At 32.3% G+C, this 18,660-nt stretch overlaps 1 protein-coding gene across 2 annotated transcripts in view; it reads right to left on the minus strand.

Moving 5' to 3' along the window:
* Positions 1-18,660, minus strand: part of LOC123696714 (alkaline phosphatase-like) — an 85,491-nt gene that overhangs the window by 26,127 nt on the left and 40,704 nt on the right. The gene's annotated exons all lie outside the window — the stretch shown is intronic.

An 18,660-nucleotide genomic window follows, 5' to 3' on the forward strand; every position in this document is an offset into this window, starting at 1 on the left:
AGACTACTAAAAAAATTAATAGAACTACTCGAAATTAGTAACAGTAAGAACAAAATAATAAGGCCAAATAATATTTGCGATCAAATTTTAAAGTCTCGTCAATCCTTTATTATTATTAAGTACTAAAACTCATCTGACAAAATTGGTTATCATAATAGATTGTGACAAATACATTGACCACAATATGCGGTTATCGTTAGCACTAGTCGATTGTTTACGATCAGTGGACACGCTTCATGAAATCCGAATCGAAAATATCATTTTCAGTTAATATATCGCTGACGCTTTTCAGTTTGATTCATTTGGCGTTAAATCATTTTAACCGCTTGTTCGAATTTTTCCACATTGTAAACGCAAGTATGTTCTGTATTTATATTGATATATGCACTGGCTTATTTATGCATCGATAAATTGTACGGTCCCATTTTTTATTAATTTTCGTTGTTTCGCAGTCCTTTATTGTAGATCTCTTTTGTTTATTGTTGATTTACAGAACAGCTATAATAAAGACGATTAAATGAAATATATCATGGTTTTTGCTGTTTTCCTTGCATTATCTGTGATATTCATCAATTGATTAAATTGTAAAACAATTGTTGTGAAATGAACGTGTTTCATGGAAGATTGGTCTTTCTGTTTTCGTAATTATGTGAATCATTTTCGTAATTGTCTAACATTTGCCATATAATATAATACCTACTATTACAGTAGTAAAATCGGAGTTTTACAAACAAGAGCCCTTTAACTTATAAAAAAGTTTAATCTATTAACTGCCAAAGCATCCGCAAGGTAAATAACATCAAATTCTTCCTGCAATACGTAGTTACTTTGTCTTTCAGAAGTTAGGTTTAGTCGGCACGAACTTTACTGGTTTGCTCAAGTGCTCGCGGTAAACTCAAAACTTTACCTTTTACGCGATGTTCATTAAGAACTTTGCACGTATAAATTACAAAGAACATGTCCATTATTTATTTATGAGGTGTTATTGGAACAACGAAAAGCGAATTGTTTGAATAGATGTGTATTATTACGCCGAAGCAGCAATGGAATGCAATAAGCTGAGTTCGCAACGGGTTCTGCGACTATAATCTCCTTTTGAAAGTCGAGTGCCGGCACTTTGACAAAAATAGTTGGCGAAACCTAAAATAGCTGCTGCCTAGCAGCAAATTAAATCACTATAACTATTTGTACATTCATCTTAATAATTATAAATATTAAGTTATCTTAAATAATATCTCTTTGACTTCGAAAAAATGTTAAGAGTAAAAGACATTAGTAATATAAAACATTTGTGCAATTGTTTTTTACATTTGCTCAATCCACACCGTTAGGATTGTTCGACGCTTTCATAATCATCATCAATACATATAATAAAATTCTAGAAAAGTGGTGTCTGTACAATGAAAATATGTAAAAAAAATTAGCAGGGGTTATTACTAAATCGATCCCAAACCCAAAACTGTCGTTAACTTTTTTTTTTGTCTGTTTGTCTGTTTGTCCGTTTGTCTGTTTGTCTGTATGTTTGAACACGCTAATCTCAGAAACGGCTTATCCGATTTAAATGCGGTTTTCATTAATATATTGTGGTAATCTTCATTTAACATTTAGTGTTTATTTCATGTCAATCGGTTTATAAATAAAAAAGTTATGACCATTTAAGTATTCACGGCGAACATTTGCTAAGGCATTCTATAGTACACTATTATAATAACAGTGTACGTTAAAACGTAAGTTATTTCTATAAAATGTCCATGTGATCATATCGAAAGTCCCCAAGGGTGGGTGGGGGTGGGGAGGTAAGCTGAGGTAGTAGGGGGGAGGGGTCAAATTAAAATTATGATTATTTTTAGGTAAATTTTATACATAAAATGTCCTTTAAATTATGTCGTATTATAATATTTTTAACCCCTGACGCAAAAAGATGGGTGATAAGTGTTTGACCGCTATGTGTGTCTGTGTGTGTATCTGTTTGTGCCACCGTAGCTCGCTAGCAGGTAATTAGATGCGGTTTTTTTGTTAGGCAGCATATTTTCCGACGCTGGTTCTTAGATAAACTATATCAAAATAGGTTAATCCATTTATTATACCTAGGTATACATATAGAGGTAAAAGTAGGAATGAAAATAACTAAAGTTATCGAATATACTTTAGTGATATATTAAATGAAAGCGAACGACCTATCAGTAACAATAAATCAAATTTTATCAAAATCAGTTCATCCATTTATGTGATATGCGATATAAAAGTTTTAGGTAATAAAAAAATGAATTTTGACTCATGTGACATATGAAATGAAAGTGCATGACGTGTAAAGTATAATTGGACATATTTAATCAAAATCGGTTCATCCATTTACTATACCTATATATTGGTGAAAGTTGGAATGAAAGAAACGATTGTTGTCAAGTATACCTAAGTGACATATCAAATGAAAGTGCATAACGGGTGAAGTACAGTTATAGTTCTATTTTTATCCAAATCGGTTTTTCCATTTATTAGATTACAGCACATATTACAGCGGTAAAAGTGGGAATGAACAATAATCGAATGTGGTCAAATAATATCTCAAGCGGCATATCAAAATATGAAAGAGCAACGTGTGAATTACAATTAGTATCTAATGTTTTATCGAAATCGGTTCATCCGTTTATTACACTTTAGGGGTGACAGTGGTTAGGTAAATAAACCAAATGGAGCATCAAACGACAGGATATGTCGTGTACATATAGGTACAATTAGATAATATGGTTTACATCAAAATCGGTTCTGCCATTTACTACACTAGGGATGGAAAGGTTGAAAGTCTGTGAAAGAAGAGGGGGATATGGAAGCGAGAGGATAGCCACACCCTGGAAATTTTGAATTCTACTCAAAGCCACATAGGCCTGGCGCGGCGCTTGGCATTTTTTTCTTAAATATACCACTTCTTTTGCCACTGTGGTCCATTACAATTTGTGCACGGTTACGGCACAACTTAAAAGGTGTCAAGGAGCAACAAACTTATAGATATCAATATGATGTAGGAATGTATTATGGAGGTAAAGGTAGGTCTCGCTCACTTGAAAATATTACATGAAAATAAGAAACCGAAGATTAAAAATTAAAAAAAACCCAACGCAATGAAGGAAAAGGAATAAATAATTTTACAAACTTCCCGACGATCTTTAAAATTATGATAATATGATAATGATGGTATGGCAGCCCCGACGACTTTGTTTTTTTTATTTTTATAAATATTTAAAATGGTATTTATTTTTAAAGATCTTCGGGAAGTTTGTGAAATTATTTATTCCTTTTTCTATGCACTTTTCTTCGTTGCGTTGGGTTTTTTTTTAATTTAATTTTTATTGCACAGTCTAAACGGTTTAGTTACTACAGGCGCGAGACAGGAAAGATGAGCGCTGAGACAAACGTCAAAACGCAAAGGAATAGAAGGAATCCGCTACGATAATAATTGTCATAAGCGTATGATGTGTTTTGCACAATTTTATTAAATTGCGACTGGATGAAAATTTTGTTCGTGATCGTCGTCGTCGTTGGTAGGGTGAACAAATCTTTAGTAAAACATCATCAGTACGCTTATGTCAATTAGTATCGATAGCGGATTCTATTCCTTTGCGTTTTGACGTTTGTCTCGGCACTCATTTGCTGTACAATATATTGTCAAAAACATCCATACAAGGAAGGAAGGAAAATAAATTTGCTCCTTTCCCTCCTGGTGCCTAAAAATAATATGACATAATTTAAAATAAATTTTACGTAGAAAATTAATTAGTTAGGCATTTATCTTTTTAGCTCAGTTTAGTAATAAATTTTACTAATTTTTTTTTAATTATTTGTGGTAGTACGTGTTTATTCAATAAAAGTTAAGTAGTAACTACTATGCAGTCACTATTCCACGCGGACGAAGTCGCGGGCACAGCTAGTTCTATAATAAATCTACACGTGTTATTAATTCTGCCCTTTTATTCAATTTTCAATCTAACATGCACAATTTGCATATTGTACATTGTAGAACGTAATCTAACGTATAAAATGTTAAATGAGATCATAAAAAGCATTAACATGGAAAAAACAAAGCTTAATCACGGGTTTATAGGTACCCTGGTTTAGAAACTAACCACAGTCACGCAACACGATATCGGTTTATTGCCGCCTTCCGAGTTATAGATAGGGAGGCGAGGTAGCTAAATGGCGTAATTAAACGGCGCCGTCGAGACTTATCAAAATCGATAGATAAAATAATTTCGAAAAGAAAAGCTTCTATGGTAAAAACCATTTTAGCGGTGGGTTTGGCGTGTACGGATTTTCAAAAATGTAAAAAAAAATAGTTACTTGGGCATTCTCGAGCGCGTCAGATATTCATACTACGTATGCCCCAAGTGCCTCTGATAACAACGGTATACTAATCTGCCGGTTTGCGTGGTGGGGCTAGGCATATTAATTCGTCAAAAATGCACAAAAAAAAAATTTACTCGAGCGCGTCAGATTTTCGGAAGGGGTGTTAAGTAGGCCCCAAGGAAGCTCCCCTTAAAAAAACTGACGATTTCGGCGTGACGATAAGTTACGATGAATTTTTGAAAATGCAGAAAAAAAAAGTCCTTTTGAAATACTCGAGCGCGTCAGATTTTCATAGGGGAGGTTTATCTCGGTCTCCTGAAAGCATATTCTCTTAATCTGACAAAAATGTTGGTGGGTTCTCTTAATCTGACCGAAAAAGGTTTGAGAGTTTCTTTTTTTTAATCATCGTTTTTCATATCAATTTTTCTTAACACCCTCAGTTTTCGAGATATACTCGAAAAACCGGGAGTTTGAGTTTTTATGATGCTTCAAGTAAAAAAAGTTTTAAATTTGGACAAAAATGAAAAAAGACCTTTTTTGTGTAAAATAAAATTACCTTTTTTGTTTATTCAAACTTTTTTTTTGTAAAATGTATCGTTCGCGACTTATATACTGCAACGCGTTTTTCGGAAGACGAAATGGCTCCTCCAGACTTCCGGTCACGCGGAAACCGGCAGATTTTGTATTTTTAGTAAGTTTTAGATTATATTCTTCAAAATAAAAATAAAAACAATCGCGCTCGAGAATGCCGGATTAACGTTTTTTTTTTACAAGTTCGCGACCCTATAACTTGGCGGCGTCAAGGACTTATCGTCAGATTAGTTAAATTTAGTCTTAAAACACTAAAATCAACCCCCAATATCTTAATCTGACGCGCTCGAGTATTTCAGACTATCGATTTTTTTTTACTAATCTGATCGTCTATCCTGGGCGCGCGTCACTACTTAAAGAGCTAAATAGTTAACAAGGTTGTTCTATTAGGTCTAAGGTATCTCTCATATCTTAAACTGCCACGCTCGAGTATTGCAGAAAATTCCCCTCTTCGCCTCCCTATCTATTAGCTTACATTTATACGCTCGTTACTAACACAAATAGTACTCTAGCCTCGTTCATGTTACTAATTAGTTCGTGGCTCCATAAAGCTACAGCCTTTTTATGCCACGTTAGTAAAGACGCAGTCGTGATATTCATAACTAGTACATTCGCAAAAGCAAGGAAGAACTTTCGGGTGAAATGAATTCAGCTAACAGCCTGAAAAACTTTTGATTAACTGACAAAATTTTATCATTTTTAAAAGTGTATGTACTTCATGCTTCACGCCACATTTTTCGATACAAAGACTCGAGCACGTGTAAAAAGTTTGAATGACCAATTCATTTTAATTTTTAGTGCACGTGCAAAATTTTGGCTTATACAATTACATAATGAATTGAAGATATCTGAATTAATTCATAAAATGAAACATTCCTCACTTTGCAGATTATTCTATATATTTCATAACCTAGACTCTAGAAATTGCAGTTCATATCAATAAGAACACCATTAACCATCACGAGAAGTTTATTTACTTAAACCGGTGATATTGTCTATACTTTTCGGAACTAAAATTAATCATCCGTATCTCTATCACTAAGAGTTGTTATGAAGACGTTTTCACTGAACATCCGTCGCTAATGGCGAAACATTCTTCATACATTATAGTGTTCGGAGACATTTAGTTGGAAAATATCGTCTCTAGGGGAACATGGGATGTGATTAATAGCCATGAGCAATCTTAAGAAAGTGTTTTGTTTTTCTGAGCAACTTGACCCGGATTTACCATACGTATATTTTAAACTAGCTTCCGCCCGCGACTCCGTCCGCGCGGATGTCGGTCTTTGCATGGATGGTTTATTTCTCCATTTTGAGTAACTCGGACAATGACATCATATAAATATCTATTGGACCCAAATACGGCTAGGTCTATAATAATACGCAACGTGTGTTCGCGGTTCTACAGAACAACGTCTATGGATAAAACTGAAAAGATTAATTTTTTTTCTACGTATTTTATTTAAAAAGTATCCTATTATACGCCCAGGATAATAAGGTATAATTATACCAAGTTTCATCGAAATCGAACCGTTAGTTTTCACGTGATGCAGACAGACAGACAGACAGACAGACAGACAGACAGACAAAAAATTTTTTAAACACATATTTGGGTTTGGTATCGATCCAGTAACACCCACTGGTATTTATTTTTTCAATATTTTCAACTTATTTTCAATGTACAGAATTGACCCTTCTACAGATTTATTATAATACTAGCTGTTGCCCGCGACTTCGTCCGCGATTACGTCGTTTTAGGTCATTCGTCGTTTAAAAAAAATACGTGACACTTTATTTTTAAATGTTCTTAATTGTCTCTTTTAAAATTTAACTACATTAAAATTGAAAACTCTGATAAGAAAATCTTAAAATAGGAGAAAATCGAAAATCTGAGGAAAACATGAATGAATGTGATTTAAATTCTACATTACTTAGTATTTCAAAATATAATAATCTAAATTAAATGTAGATTAACAGTTTGAGCGCACCGATATAGAATATGTAGCTAAGTATTAAATTACGTTAGTTTACATAGTAACAAAACAAAAACACGATGACTTTCTTTCGCGCTCGGTACCACAAACTAAGCATGTTAATGGTACGTGGCCCGCGTCACTTGACCCCCCGCGAGTTCCCCTCCGTTGCTATGCGAAAATACATTCGTCGCCCTGCTGTAGGAAAAATTGTAATACTGTGGCCTAGGCGTTATAACACGCCCAGGGAGTTCCTGAGTACCGATAGACATCTATGCACCCTATCATTTGTCAAACGGTCTTCATATTGAGTAAAAGTTTCAGATTCAGAGTGCATCAGAAAGCTTCGAACTCCTAAGCTATCGGAAGTTACCGTGTTATTGTGAGTCAACCATAAAAGATAGACATTTATGATGTCGGGAGATATTTTTTATATAATAAGGAGAACATTTCTTTCATACATGATTTCTGTGTAGCTTTATTCTGTGTACCATAAAGGTTGCACACGCGACGAAAGCTTAAAAATGGAGTTACTGCTCTGCTCAGGAGTATGAAAAATAATTGTACCAAGTTTCGTTTAAATCCGTCGAGTAGTTTTTGTTTCTGTAACGGTTATACGGACAGACAGACGGACAAAAATTTTACTGTTTGCTTCTTTAGCATCAGTGTCGATCCCTAATCACCCCGTGATAGTTATTTAGGAAATATATTTCATGTACAGATTTAATATAAGTATACATAATAGGTATATTTAGATTCCAATTTCCATGTACCTAACGTTAAATTCGACTATACAATAACTAACAGACAACGCAGGTTACTCTCGTTTCCGTAGGTAAGTTGAGGCGGTTACATATTCGGTCCTCATAACATCACTTTTAGTGAACGAAACGACAGCGCGGTTTAATTCGATGCCAACACCATAAGAAAAAAGGAAATATTTTTAATTGTGAAAAAATATTATGATTTACACTATTAACACTATTTTAATCTATATTATATTACATATAATAAATCTGTTGAAGGGTTAATTCTGTACATTGAAAATATTGAAAAAATAAATAGCAGGGGGTGTTACTGGATCGATACCATACCCAAATATTATGTGATTAAAAAAATTTTTGTCTGTCTGTCTGTCTGTATGTGAAGGCATCACGTGAAAACTAACGGTTCGATTTTGATGAAACTTGGTATAATTATACCTTATTATTCTGGGCATAAAATAGGATACTTTTTATCCCGGAAAAATACGTAGAAAAAAAACTAAATCTTAATTTTTTCCGCGCGGATGGAGTCGCGGGCGGAAGCTAGTATAAAATATATGGCTGTGAGTGTGTAAAAATAAATCCAGCTAGTTTCACATCACACTTATGTTTATAATTAGCTATACGACATGAAAATATACATATTAATTACCAAGCAATAATCATACAGGTAAATACTGAAGAAAAGTATTAACAGTCAAAGTTTATTTTAGTAATAACATTTAACAACATGTCAATGATGAAGAAATAATAATTATCAACGAACTAACCTTTTCTATAATACTTAACACAGCACATTTTTTAAATTATCTTGCTCAACTCTGCTCAAAAATTTGAGGGTTTTGTTGGAACTTTAATGTGTCAAAACTATGATATATCTAAACTACGATACAACTCGCATGCGGAAATGCTCATTACAATCAGTAAATTTAAAGAATAACTAACAACATACTATTCAATTTTATTGAGCTGATTAATATCTTTTGCCTGGAAGAGATCACCGCCGCCAGGCCGCCGCCTAATAAATATACTGTGTTTTCTTATAAAATCGTAACATACTTAATTTCTTTTATCTACTAAATTTTAATAAATTTATAACTAAATTCTTTTTATCTAAAAATGAGCTTGAGCTTATATTAGGCAAAAGTATACATACATAACTTTTTATAATTTCAGGACCGCACCTTAAATGGGGCGTCGTAAAATATGCCTACGGGTTATTAATAGAGAAATGATACACAACAAAGTTATGTTGGTTCCATTTTATTTATAAAATATAATGAAAATGGACAAATATAAAACATATTGTGTAAAATGATTAAAAATAAATAAATGAAGCAACTACGATTCAAAGAAAACATCTTTTTCAGTGTGAAAATGCTCTAAGCAATCCTGGATGATGAGTCATGTACTCTCATCCCAGTACGGTCGGTGCCTCGATAGCCATAACGATAAATATTATAATCAGATAACAGCAAAGTCAGAATAAAAATCATAACTTGTACAGTTGTGAGTGCAAAATTTATGTTTCATTTGACAATAACATTTTTTCGGTACTAAAACGTAGTATGTAGTTTGATATATGGTTGGCCGCCCCTTCTCTCCTTCCTGAAAAATATCCTCCAAAATTACCCGAGATACTTCCAATGATTGAACCATACGTTGGACATTAACTTCAGTCAAAAATTGACGAAGCGGATGATTACTAATTTCCACTTAATCCTCGCTGCCACTATCTTCATCATCAAATCATCAATTTTCAAGTGGTGTTGTAAAATTGTCAGCAGAAATAGTCTTCCAAAGGCGATATAATTTTATGAATATTGAATCTGTAAATAAAAAAATCAAAAGTTAATTGTAAATCTATAAAAAAAGCTACTTACAAATAAAGTTTTATCAACAAACTACTGTTCCCAACGCACCTCAAAATCTTGTAAAAGTCAAAAAGAATTCATCATTCTATTATTTCATTCTAAAAGTGTAATAAAATACTTTATAAAACCAATAAAATACACGAATTGCTATATTATAAAAAATAAATACCTATAAAAGTAATAACTTACCTTTTGTATGGTGAAAATTCACAAAACACGAAGATTGAATTTGATATTTTTGGTTTTATGACATTCAATTTATAAAGAATAGAAACATTCGATCACGAAATTATGCGGGTTCGAGTCCCGCCTCGTGATCGAATTTTTTCTATTCTTTATAAATTTATAAAACTCGAAGATTTTAAAAATGTAACCAATGAACGCAATCAATGTTAGATTAATTGTAATGGTGTCTAGTTTGACTTAAAATAAAAAACATCTACCTACCCTCACTTTTAAAAATGTAGTATATTCACACGAAATATAAGCGCACCTTATAGGGAAGGGAAGATATGGGTTAAAGAGTTAAAGAAATAACATGATTATATTTAAATTATTAATTTTCAACAGTATGTTCAGTAGTGTTAACATGTAAATTGATTTGATTTTTACGAAATCTCATAGATGGCGCTGTTTCAAATTTGTCTTTATACTACTAAATTCATTAAACTGTTTCTCTGCCCAAATTACGTAAATGACATAGTTTTTATTTTGTAAAGCTAGATAATAGCATGGCTTACTCGAAACCAACATTGAAACATGAGTCTTTAAATTGTACGCTGTCGTAGTACACGTAATATTATGTAAGAAAAATAAAGGTTCACTGCTCCTCCCCCGAAGGTGATATCATGATAATATGTATAAACTATCCTCACCCGACCTCTAAGGAATATTCATGCAAAATTTGAAGTAAATCTATTCAGTACTTTCTGAGATTAGCAAGGAAATACATACAGACAAACAGACAAACAGACAAACAGACAAACAGACAAAAATTCTAAAAACTATGTTTTTGGCTTCTATATCGATTATAGATCATGGATTATGTATTCTTTTAAAAAAATATTCAATGTACAGTTTTGACTTTCCTACGATTTTATTATATGTATAGATGTATAGTTACAAATACAATGAAATGAGATGACAGAGAGAATTATGAGTTTAATGAATAAACCAATTTACGGTGAAAACAATATTAATATGTTAATTATTATGCATACAATATATTTTATTCCAATAAGAACGACCGCTCGCCACACTGGACACGTCCGCTCGCATCAAAATTCATAAATTTTATGCGTCGCGCGGCGCGGATCGCAGTCCTTATATAGGAGTCGTGGCAGGCGTGGCATCGTGCGGCTCTCGTGTGACGCAAACGGTTCAAGCCAAATCCGACTTTCGGAGCTACATGTTACGGCGCTGAATCCACTGCGGTATAGAACAACGTCTATGGATAAAACTGAAAATTTTAGTTTATTTTTTTTTCTACGTATTTTTCCAGGATAAAAAGTATCCTATTTTACGCCCAGGATAATAAGGTATAATTATACCAAGTTTCATCGAAATCGAACCGTTAGTTTTCACGTGATGTCTTCACATACAGACAGACAGACAGACAGACAGACAGACAGACAGACAGACAAAAATTTTTTTAATCACATATTTGGGTTTGGTATCGATCCAGTAACACCCCCTGCTATTTATTTTTTCAATATTTTCAATGTACAGAATTGACCCTTCTACAGATTTATTATATGTATAGATGCTGCGTCATTGAACTCATTTATAATTTCGGCTTATTTGAGTAGTAAAAGGATTTTCGTGAGTTGAACGACAAATTGTTTTGCGCACGAGTAAAGCCTATTTATCTTTGTAATCATTGTTCATGATTAATTAAATAAATACCTACTAAGTATAAATAAAGAATGAACACAAATACTCAAATTAAATCCGTCATGTTTCCAGAGTTCTAAAGCTTTTACAATGTGACGCACTTTCTTTTGGTAAAAAAAACAAAAAAAAATTATGTCTACGGCCAGCTAAGTTTCCAAGTTGAATATGAAAAAGAAAAATCTCTGGAATGTCCGTTCAGCAAAATCAGAGTGGACACGTGCTTCGCCTTAATTTTGCTTGTCGCAGAATTCCAACTTGTGTCCGGTCGTTTATTTGCCACATTTTTGCATGGAAGTTTGTTCTTACGATACCCATTACACAGGACTTCACAAAAAGATTCTGAAGATTGAGATTTTTACAATATTTCAACATAGATTACTAAATAGTTACAGCTTATTTCAGATTTATAGACCATAGTCATAGATCTTTGAACGACCAATATAGGAAAGAATATGTGACTCTGAAATAATCACAAACCGAATTATAGGTAATAGATATATGAATTTTGACTTATTAATATGAAATCGTAATTTTTTTTTAAACATTAAACCGGTATTTATAAAATTATATATTATCCTATTTATAAAATTATATATTATCCTATGGCATATTATCGTAAGTTTTTAAAGCGTTACACTTAAAAAATAATATGTATGTTTTAATACTACTACATTTTACAGCTACTTAGTAAATATTTCATACTTTGTAATGCATACTCTTTTGAGTACAAAGTTACTAGCTGACTCGACGAACTTTGTACCAACTAGAAACTTTAAGAATTTTCTTTCATATTTTTTATCTGAATTTTTCCATGTTTCCATAGTTTCTGTTGGTTCTTTCAAGTCGGAGACGATTGCGATAAAGTAAGGATCGTAAAAATTGTAACAACCCTTTCTAACTATATACTAATAACGGTTACCGCCTTTTATATAGGTATTTCACCGAAAAAATGTAAACACTATTAGCGCTTTTCCGCCAATGTTTGCGAGGAATGTGTTGTAAATAACCAATAGCTTCTTTAGCTGAGTGCTTCAAACCTTAATGAAGTCATATGATTGGTTTTTACAAACACAATCCTCGCTACACATCCTCGCACATTATGAGTGGAAATGAACCCTAAGAATCACGTGACTGCAATGTAATCAATGACTATTATACTAGTAGACGCGGCATACGCCAACATCATTGCACTAAAAAACAGCGTAATTAATACATACCTACTTACTAACGCATTATCACCAATACAGTTGTTCTCTCTTTCACTCTCACGCACGAGACATAATAATCTCACTCATGTACTTCGTAATAACAACTGCCGATTAAAATACAAAAAGAACGTCCAGCCACGACGCTGAATGGTGCGTGACTAAATGAAACTCGGGCACTTACCTGAGTTTTTTCTTGCCAAAATAGAGAGCGGGTAACGTATCTAGCTTTTTTATATATCATAGAATGTAATCTCAAATGTTATGAATCACAATTTTCGTTAGTTTGCAATTTCACGATATTATAATCTTCCGTCTTTAATAATATTACAGTGTCATACTCTAGAAGTATAGGTACATATAAAGTATAAATCAATATTAATACTCAATCAGTTCAGTTATGAAGCAAAGTAAAGCTTGTTTCACATAGTTTGATTGAGCATTAATAGGGCTGAATAAGTTTCCGCGGTAATACTTCGTGGAACTATTCTAAACTATGTAAAGTTAATTATTATATTAAAAGCGTTTACTTAAGACAAAATGGCGGGATTCAATTTTAGGCTCGACGCGACGGAAACTTCTGTAAATAAAAGTAAAGTATAATATTTTAGATAAGCTTTCTTATGTTTAAAATATCTACTGCTCCCTAATATTGCAGTTTTTCGATATACGGATTTCCGATTAAACTAAAAAAGAAAAAGTCTTTTTGATTTATTGTCGAAGTAAATAGTGTTCAATATTTAACTTCGTTGAAAACAAACATTTGCTTTTATGTACTGCCACTCGCTTAATATAAAACAACAAGAAAACAACAATCTTGATATAACTATCATCCGATTATTCTTTCTTTTAAAATAAATAAGGATTTCACTTTGATAAAACATATAAAGAAGAAAATTTACTTTCACATTGCGATTCAAATATTTAAGATAAAGGAAAAAAAATAGATTCTTTCCTCAAACTCTAATAAAGGAATTATTGACCTTATCCTTATAATATCAGACGCGTTGGGTATGTCTTTATATATCTTTCAAGAGACAAGTCTGGACCAATATCTGGTAAATCCCTGGAGACATCATATCGAACGGTAATCCATCAATTTTTGATATATTTTTCTTGAGTCAATAAGTATACATTGTTTGGAAAGACATTATTAATGTCCAACCAAGAGTAAAGAAAATATCTTGAATTATTAGTAACAATGTTTATTTTTAATCTTAATTTTAATTGTACCCTAGTCTGTTACTAAGTAAGTTATGTTTGGAATAAAACAAAGTTTCCAAAAAATTAATCAAATTAATGGAAAAATACACAGAAAAATTATACAGTTACGCTGTGCGGGCAAAGCCGCGGGTGGAAAGCTAGTCTCTAAATAAGTAATCAAAATCGCAATATTTCCAAACGTCTATCATTCCAAAACAAAAGAAATCTTAATGTGGAAAATCTACAAAAATTATACGAAAATTTATACTTTTCTTCTTTCCTCGGAGACGTTATTCTTTGTTTCGTTTCTTGTCCTTTGTGGGTCAGACTTTATACTGAATAAACTGATGATAAAAATAAGCTATAAAATAGTCTTATTGTAGCTTCGACTTCATTTTCGAGAGCAATAAGGATAAATGTTCATAAACATTTATTTTTTGGCCACATTAATTGATCCAATCAATTCTTATAGTACTACAGTCTTTTCTGAATCTCTATACATTATATCCGTGTCGTAAAACAACATAAAGTGAGTTCAAAAGTAAAATGACATTTGTAATAATTTCATATACTCCTTCCCATAACAATTCGAAAGTATATTTTATACAATACCTACTATAGAAGTATTATTTGGAGTTTGTCAGCATCTGCAGTTTCTCAACAATAACATGGTTTAGGATTACCCGAGTCAAATACTTGTACAATAAAATTGCAACGAACGACAATTTCATATTTTCCTGGAAATAGAAATACAGTGAAGATACGTTTTGTCCTCGTTGATTCAGACTTTACTTATAAAACATGAAGAGTTTCTGGAACAATCTAGAATCTTCCACAAACAGTGAATGTTTATTAAAACTTAATCAAATCCTATCCTACTTCCTTCTTAGTTTGTGAGGATGGATGTATGTGTATGTGTTACACATATGCGAACTATGCGGGTTTTTCTTTGAAAATGCGGGCAAAGTCGCGGGTGGAAAGCTAGTTAATTATAATGAAAGCAAGTGATATAAAACGGAGGAACTACGAGCTAATTAAATTTATATTATCAAAACTTTAAAAAAGCGATTTGGCAAGCACAAAAAATTGGTTGCTAACAAAATTTAATATAGTGCCCGAAGACATTTCCAAAAAAATACCCCAAATCATTTTCAAAGCCATAGTTTATTAATTTTAACAGTTTCAATAATTGAAAGTTTACATGCAGAAATAAACAAACACAACAAAATGTGAAAAATCTTGGAAAATTTCCAGAAAAATCAATTCAATCAAGATTATCATTTTTTATAAAGATACTATCAAGTAACTACATCAATATAAGTGGAAAAAACCAGCGAAGGTTCTTATGGGGTAACAATGGCTATTATCTTATTCGACCTCTACAAAGAAAAGCGGTTTCGAAGGAAATTCTTTTTACTTTTCGTTGTTCGTTTATTTGCCAATTTTATGTTTACTGTAAACAATTTCAGAATTATACTGCTTTGTTCCGGCTGCTCGGGTCATTAAAATTATGTGAACAAACAAAAAAAAATACAAAATCTTGAAAAGTACCTGATTAACATTCTAAGTTTTAGATAAAAAATGTGTGCGTGTACTAGTGTACACACGTAAGAAGTGAAACTTCTTTATGACCGTATTTTTCAAAAAATAATTTACTTTATGCAACTTTACAGAAATACGTCGAATCACGCGTGGTAGGGATAAGAAAAAGATGGCGCGTAACGGAAAAACGTCACGCGTAACGAAAAAATGTTACACTAAATTTTTTTCCAACCCCGATAAAGAAGTTTCACTTCAAAAAAAAAAGAAAAGTACAAGCTTTATAATTATTTCAATAAATAACATAGAGCAATAAAAGTTTTATACTAGAGCTTTATATTGAAGATTTGTTCTTACAATAATAACTTAAATCCCAAAATACGTGAGAATTTATTTGAATTTAAAACGTACGTGTAAAAGTGTTAAAAGCTTATCTCAATGTAGGAGAATTTGCGGTTATGTGCTGATGGAAACATTTTCGTATTTTTACCCGAACCGAGATGTGGGCGTTGTAGACGAATCGACACATAAATAAGAGTCTTTTGGATTTCATTGGGTAATACAAAATTCAATTTAACGCAAATTTCAATTTAGATTTATCCGTATTCAGTTACCTGATTTGGATAGAACGTTGTATAATACCAAATCGTGAATTAAATGTATGTTATTTCTCAGTTTTTATTTCATTCCTATCTGAATGTACCCAAAACGTGTGGTTTCAATTAAAAGGAAGAGTCTTATTGTCCCGAAAAACAAAGTTTTCAGATTCATCGTCCATCGCGAAAATAATGAATTCTTTCCGACTGTATTCTTTCTTAAAAACTTTTTAAGTGCAACGAACTAAATCAGGCCAATTTTTAACAAAGACATTAATTACTACTAGCTGCCTGCTTTTCAACTTTTAATTTTCTTTTGAGGCGAAATAAAACAGTTACATCATTTAAATTTTTGAATAATATATTCCTGTCATGTTACGTAGGAGACTAGCATAGTACGAATGACATAATATTAAAAACACCATCCAAAAGAATTCAAGCGTGAATTTATCAGCTTCGATTTTATCAAACCCTAGCTCCTAAAAACTCAACGTAGGTACGCATGACTGATCATTTCGATATATTACGAAATTAATTGATAAATTCGACAATATCGCAAAACCATTACATGTTTCATTATTCAAGCTGAATTAATAAACCTACACGCAAAATTTGGAATGTTTCGGTTTGATTATATCGCTATTAGCAAATTAATGAATATTATTTAAAAGGTCATGTTCAATTGAAATTTATTTTACACATTTAAATGTATTACCATTTCAATAGTTTTCTTTTAAAAGAGAAAACATTCAGAAAGTCCAAGCATTTCTCATGACTAATGTCCATTTCATGTCAGATGAAGATCTATTTTTTATTGAAGGTAGAATTAAGTTATTCTAGTGAGTGCTTTTAGCAAGTAGCATATTTCGGAACTTTCATACAGTAAAAATAATTGAGGAAAATAAATGCTTAATAATATTATAATATAGAGCATTTATTTTTTCTATATCCTTCCTCCCTCGTCCTTCACGGGTTTTGGTTTTAAAAACATCGTCCATCGGGATGCCATAATTTTAATTGACGAAGAAGGTCAACGTATACCTATAAAAATGTAAATCTCACAGTGAGAATCAAAGAAATCAATTTATTTAAAAAGTGCGACATTCAAGTCATTTGCAGAGCTGAAGTTGGTCCGTAAAAAGTTTCTGGCGTTTATTTTTCCCGGTCTAATTTATTCACTTGTTCCGTGAACTTGGTAACTTGGATGGTATTCAATTAGCAGAATTTCTACCGTTTGTCACTGCCAGTTTCGGTTTATTGGTTTTTTATGGGCACATTAGTGACGACTTCTAGCTACGAGTCTACGAATATTCCCATGTGATCGTTCAAGTGATGGATTGGAAGAATATGTCGATAATGTTTTAGTTATGTACACATTAATCTGTTTGATATGAGCATTACATTTGCTTTGCTAGTTAATTTTAAGAATTAATATTTTTTAGTGTTCGTTTGTTCAAGTTTGTTATATTTAGCTTTGCTAACACAAATCAGCTAAAATCAGCTCTTCGCTAATGAAGATTTACCACTGAAACCTCTTAACAGAGTACATGTTCAATTTAGTACCCTTATTTTCCTTATAATTAAGTATCAATTTTTATTAACTCCAAACGCAACACATCCAGCATAAATTTATAGAACAACCGACATTAACACAAGAAGGTACTCCAGAAAAATTACAATAATTTCTCGCTCGCGGCGACTTTGAATATCCGTAATGCGTATTTGATGTAACATCAATTTGTTGAAAGGATTTACGCTACACTTAAATAACGATATTTTCAACACTAGTGCTTCATTTATCACAGGAGCAATAAAGAGGTACCGCTATATATTCCTGTCGGGCAACACATCGTTGTTAATGACGCAAAGATACGCCTGTAGAATTAAGAAGTACTCGAAAATATTGTTTTGGTGGTACCAATTTTAATTTTTAAATGTGTCGTATAATAACTAAACTTAACCCCTGTCTTGGTTTCACACGTATTGGCTTAGCGTATTGGAGTACAAATAAAAAAATAGAACTTTATTTAAACTATCAACGACAAGAAAACTACCTGGGTTTTGAATTTATGGTCTGTATTTACGAGATATTCTAATAAACAAACATAAAACTCTTTCATAAATTATTACGGCACTTTGATTGTAACACGATCTATTTAATATTAAAGAGAGTAAGATAAGTTACATACTATTTATTCATCTCCCTAAAGAACATTCAAGATATCACACCGATGGTCGTTGCCGAAAAATAAAAGTAGGTGCGTATTAATATTTGATCTCCGAAGAACCTTATATGAGAATTTATTCCCTCATAGATTTCTATCTCGCGAAGTTGAATGGAGGAATATAAAGTGTATATTTCGATGATAACAAAAGTAAAGACAATGAATCCACGAAGAAGATAAAATAGTGATAAAAAGTGAATAATATTATCTTTACTATCTGGATGAATTCATAGTTTATGTAATAACTAGATTTCCGCCCGCGGCTTCGCCCGTGTTTGCAAAGGAAAACCCGCATAGTTCCCGTTCCCGTGGGATTTCCGGGATAAAAACTATCCTATGTGTTAATCCAAGTTACCCTCTATATGTGTGCTAAATTTCATTGTAATCGGTTCAGTAGTTTTTACGTGAAAGAGTAACAAACATCCATACATCCATACATCCATACTTACAAACTTT

Source organism: Colias croceus, chromosome 13 (assembly GCF_905220415.1).
Source record: "Colias croceus chromosome 13, ilColCroc2.1".
NCBI lineage: Eukaryota > Metazoa > Arthropoda > Insecta > Lepidoptera > Pieridae > Colias > Colias croceus.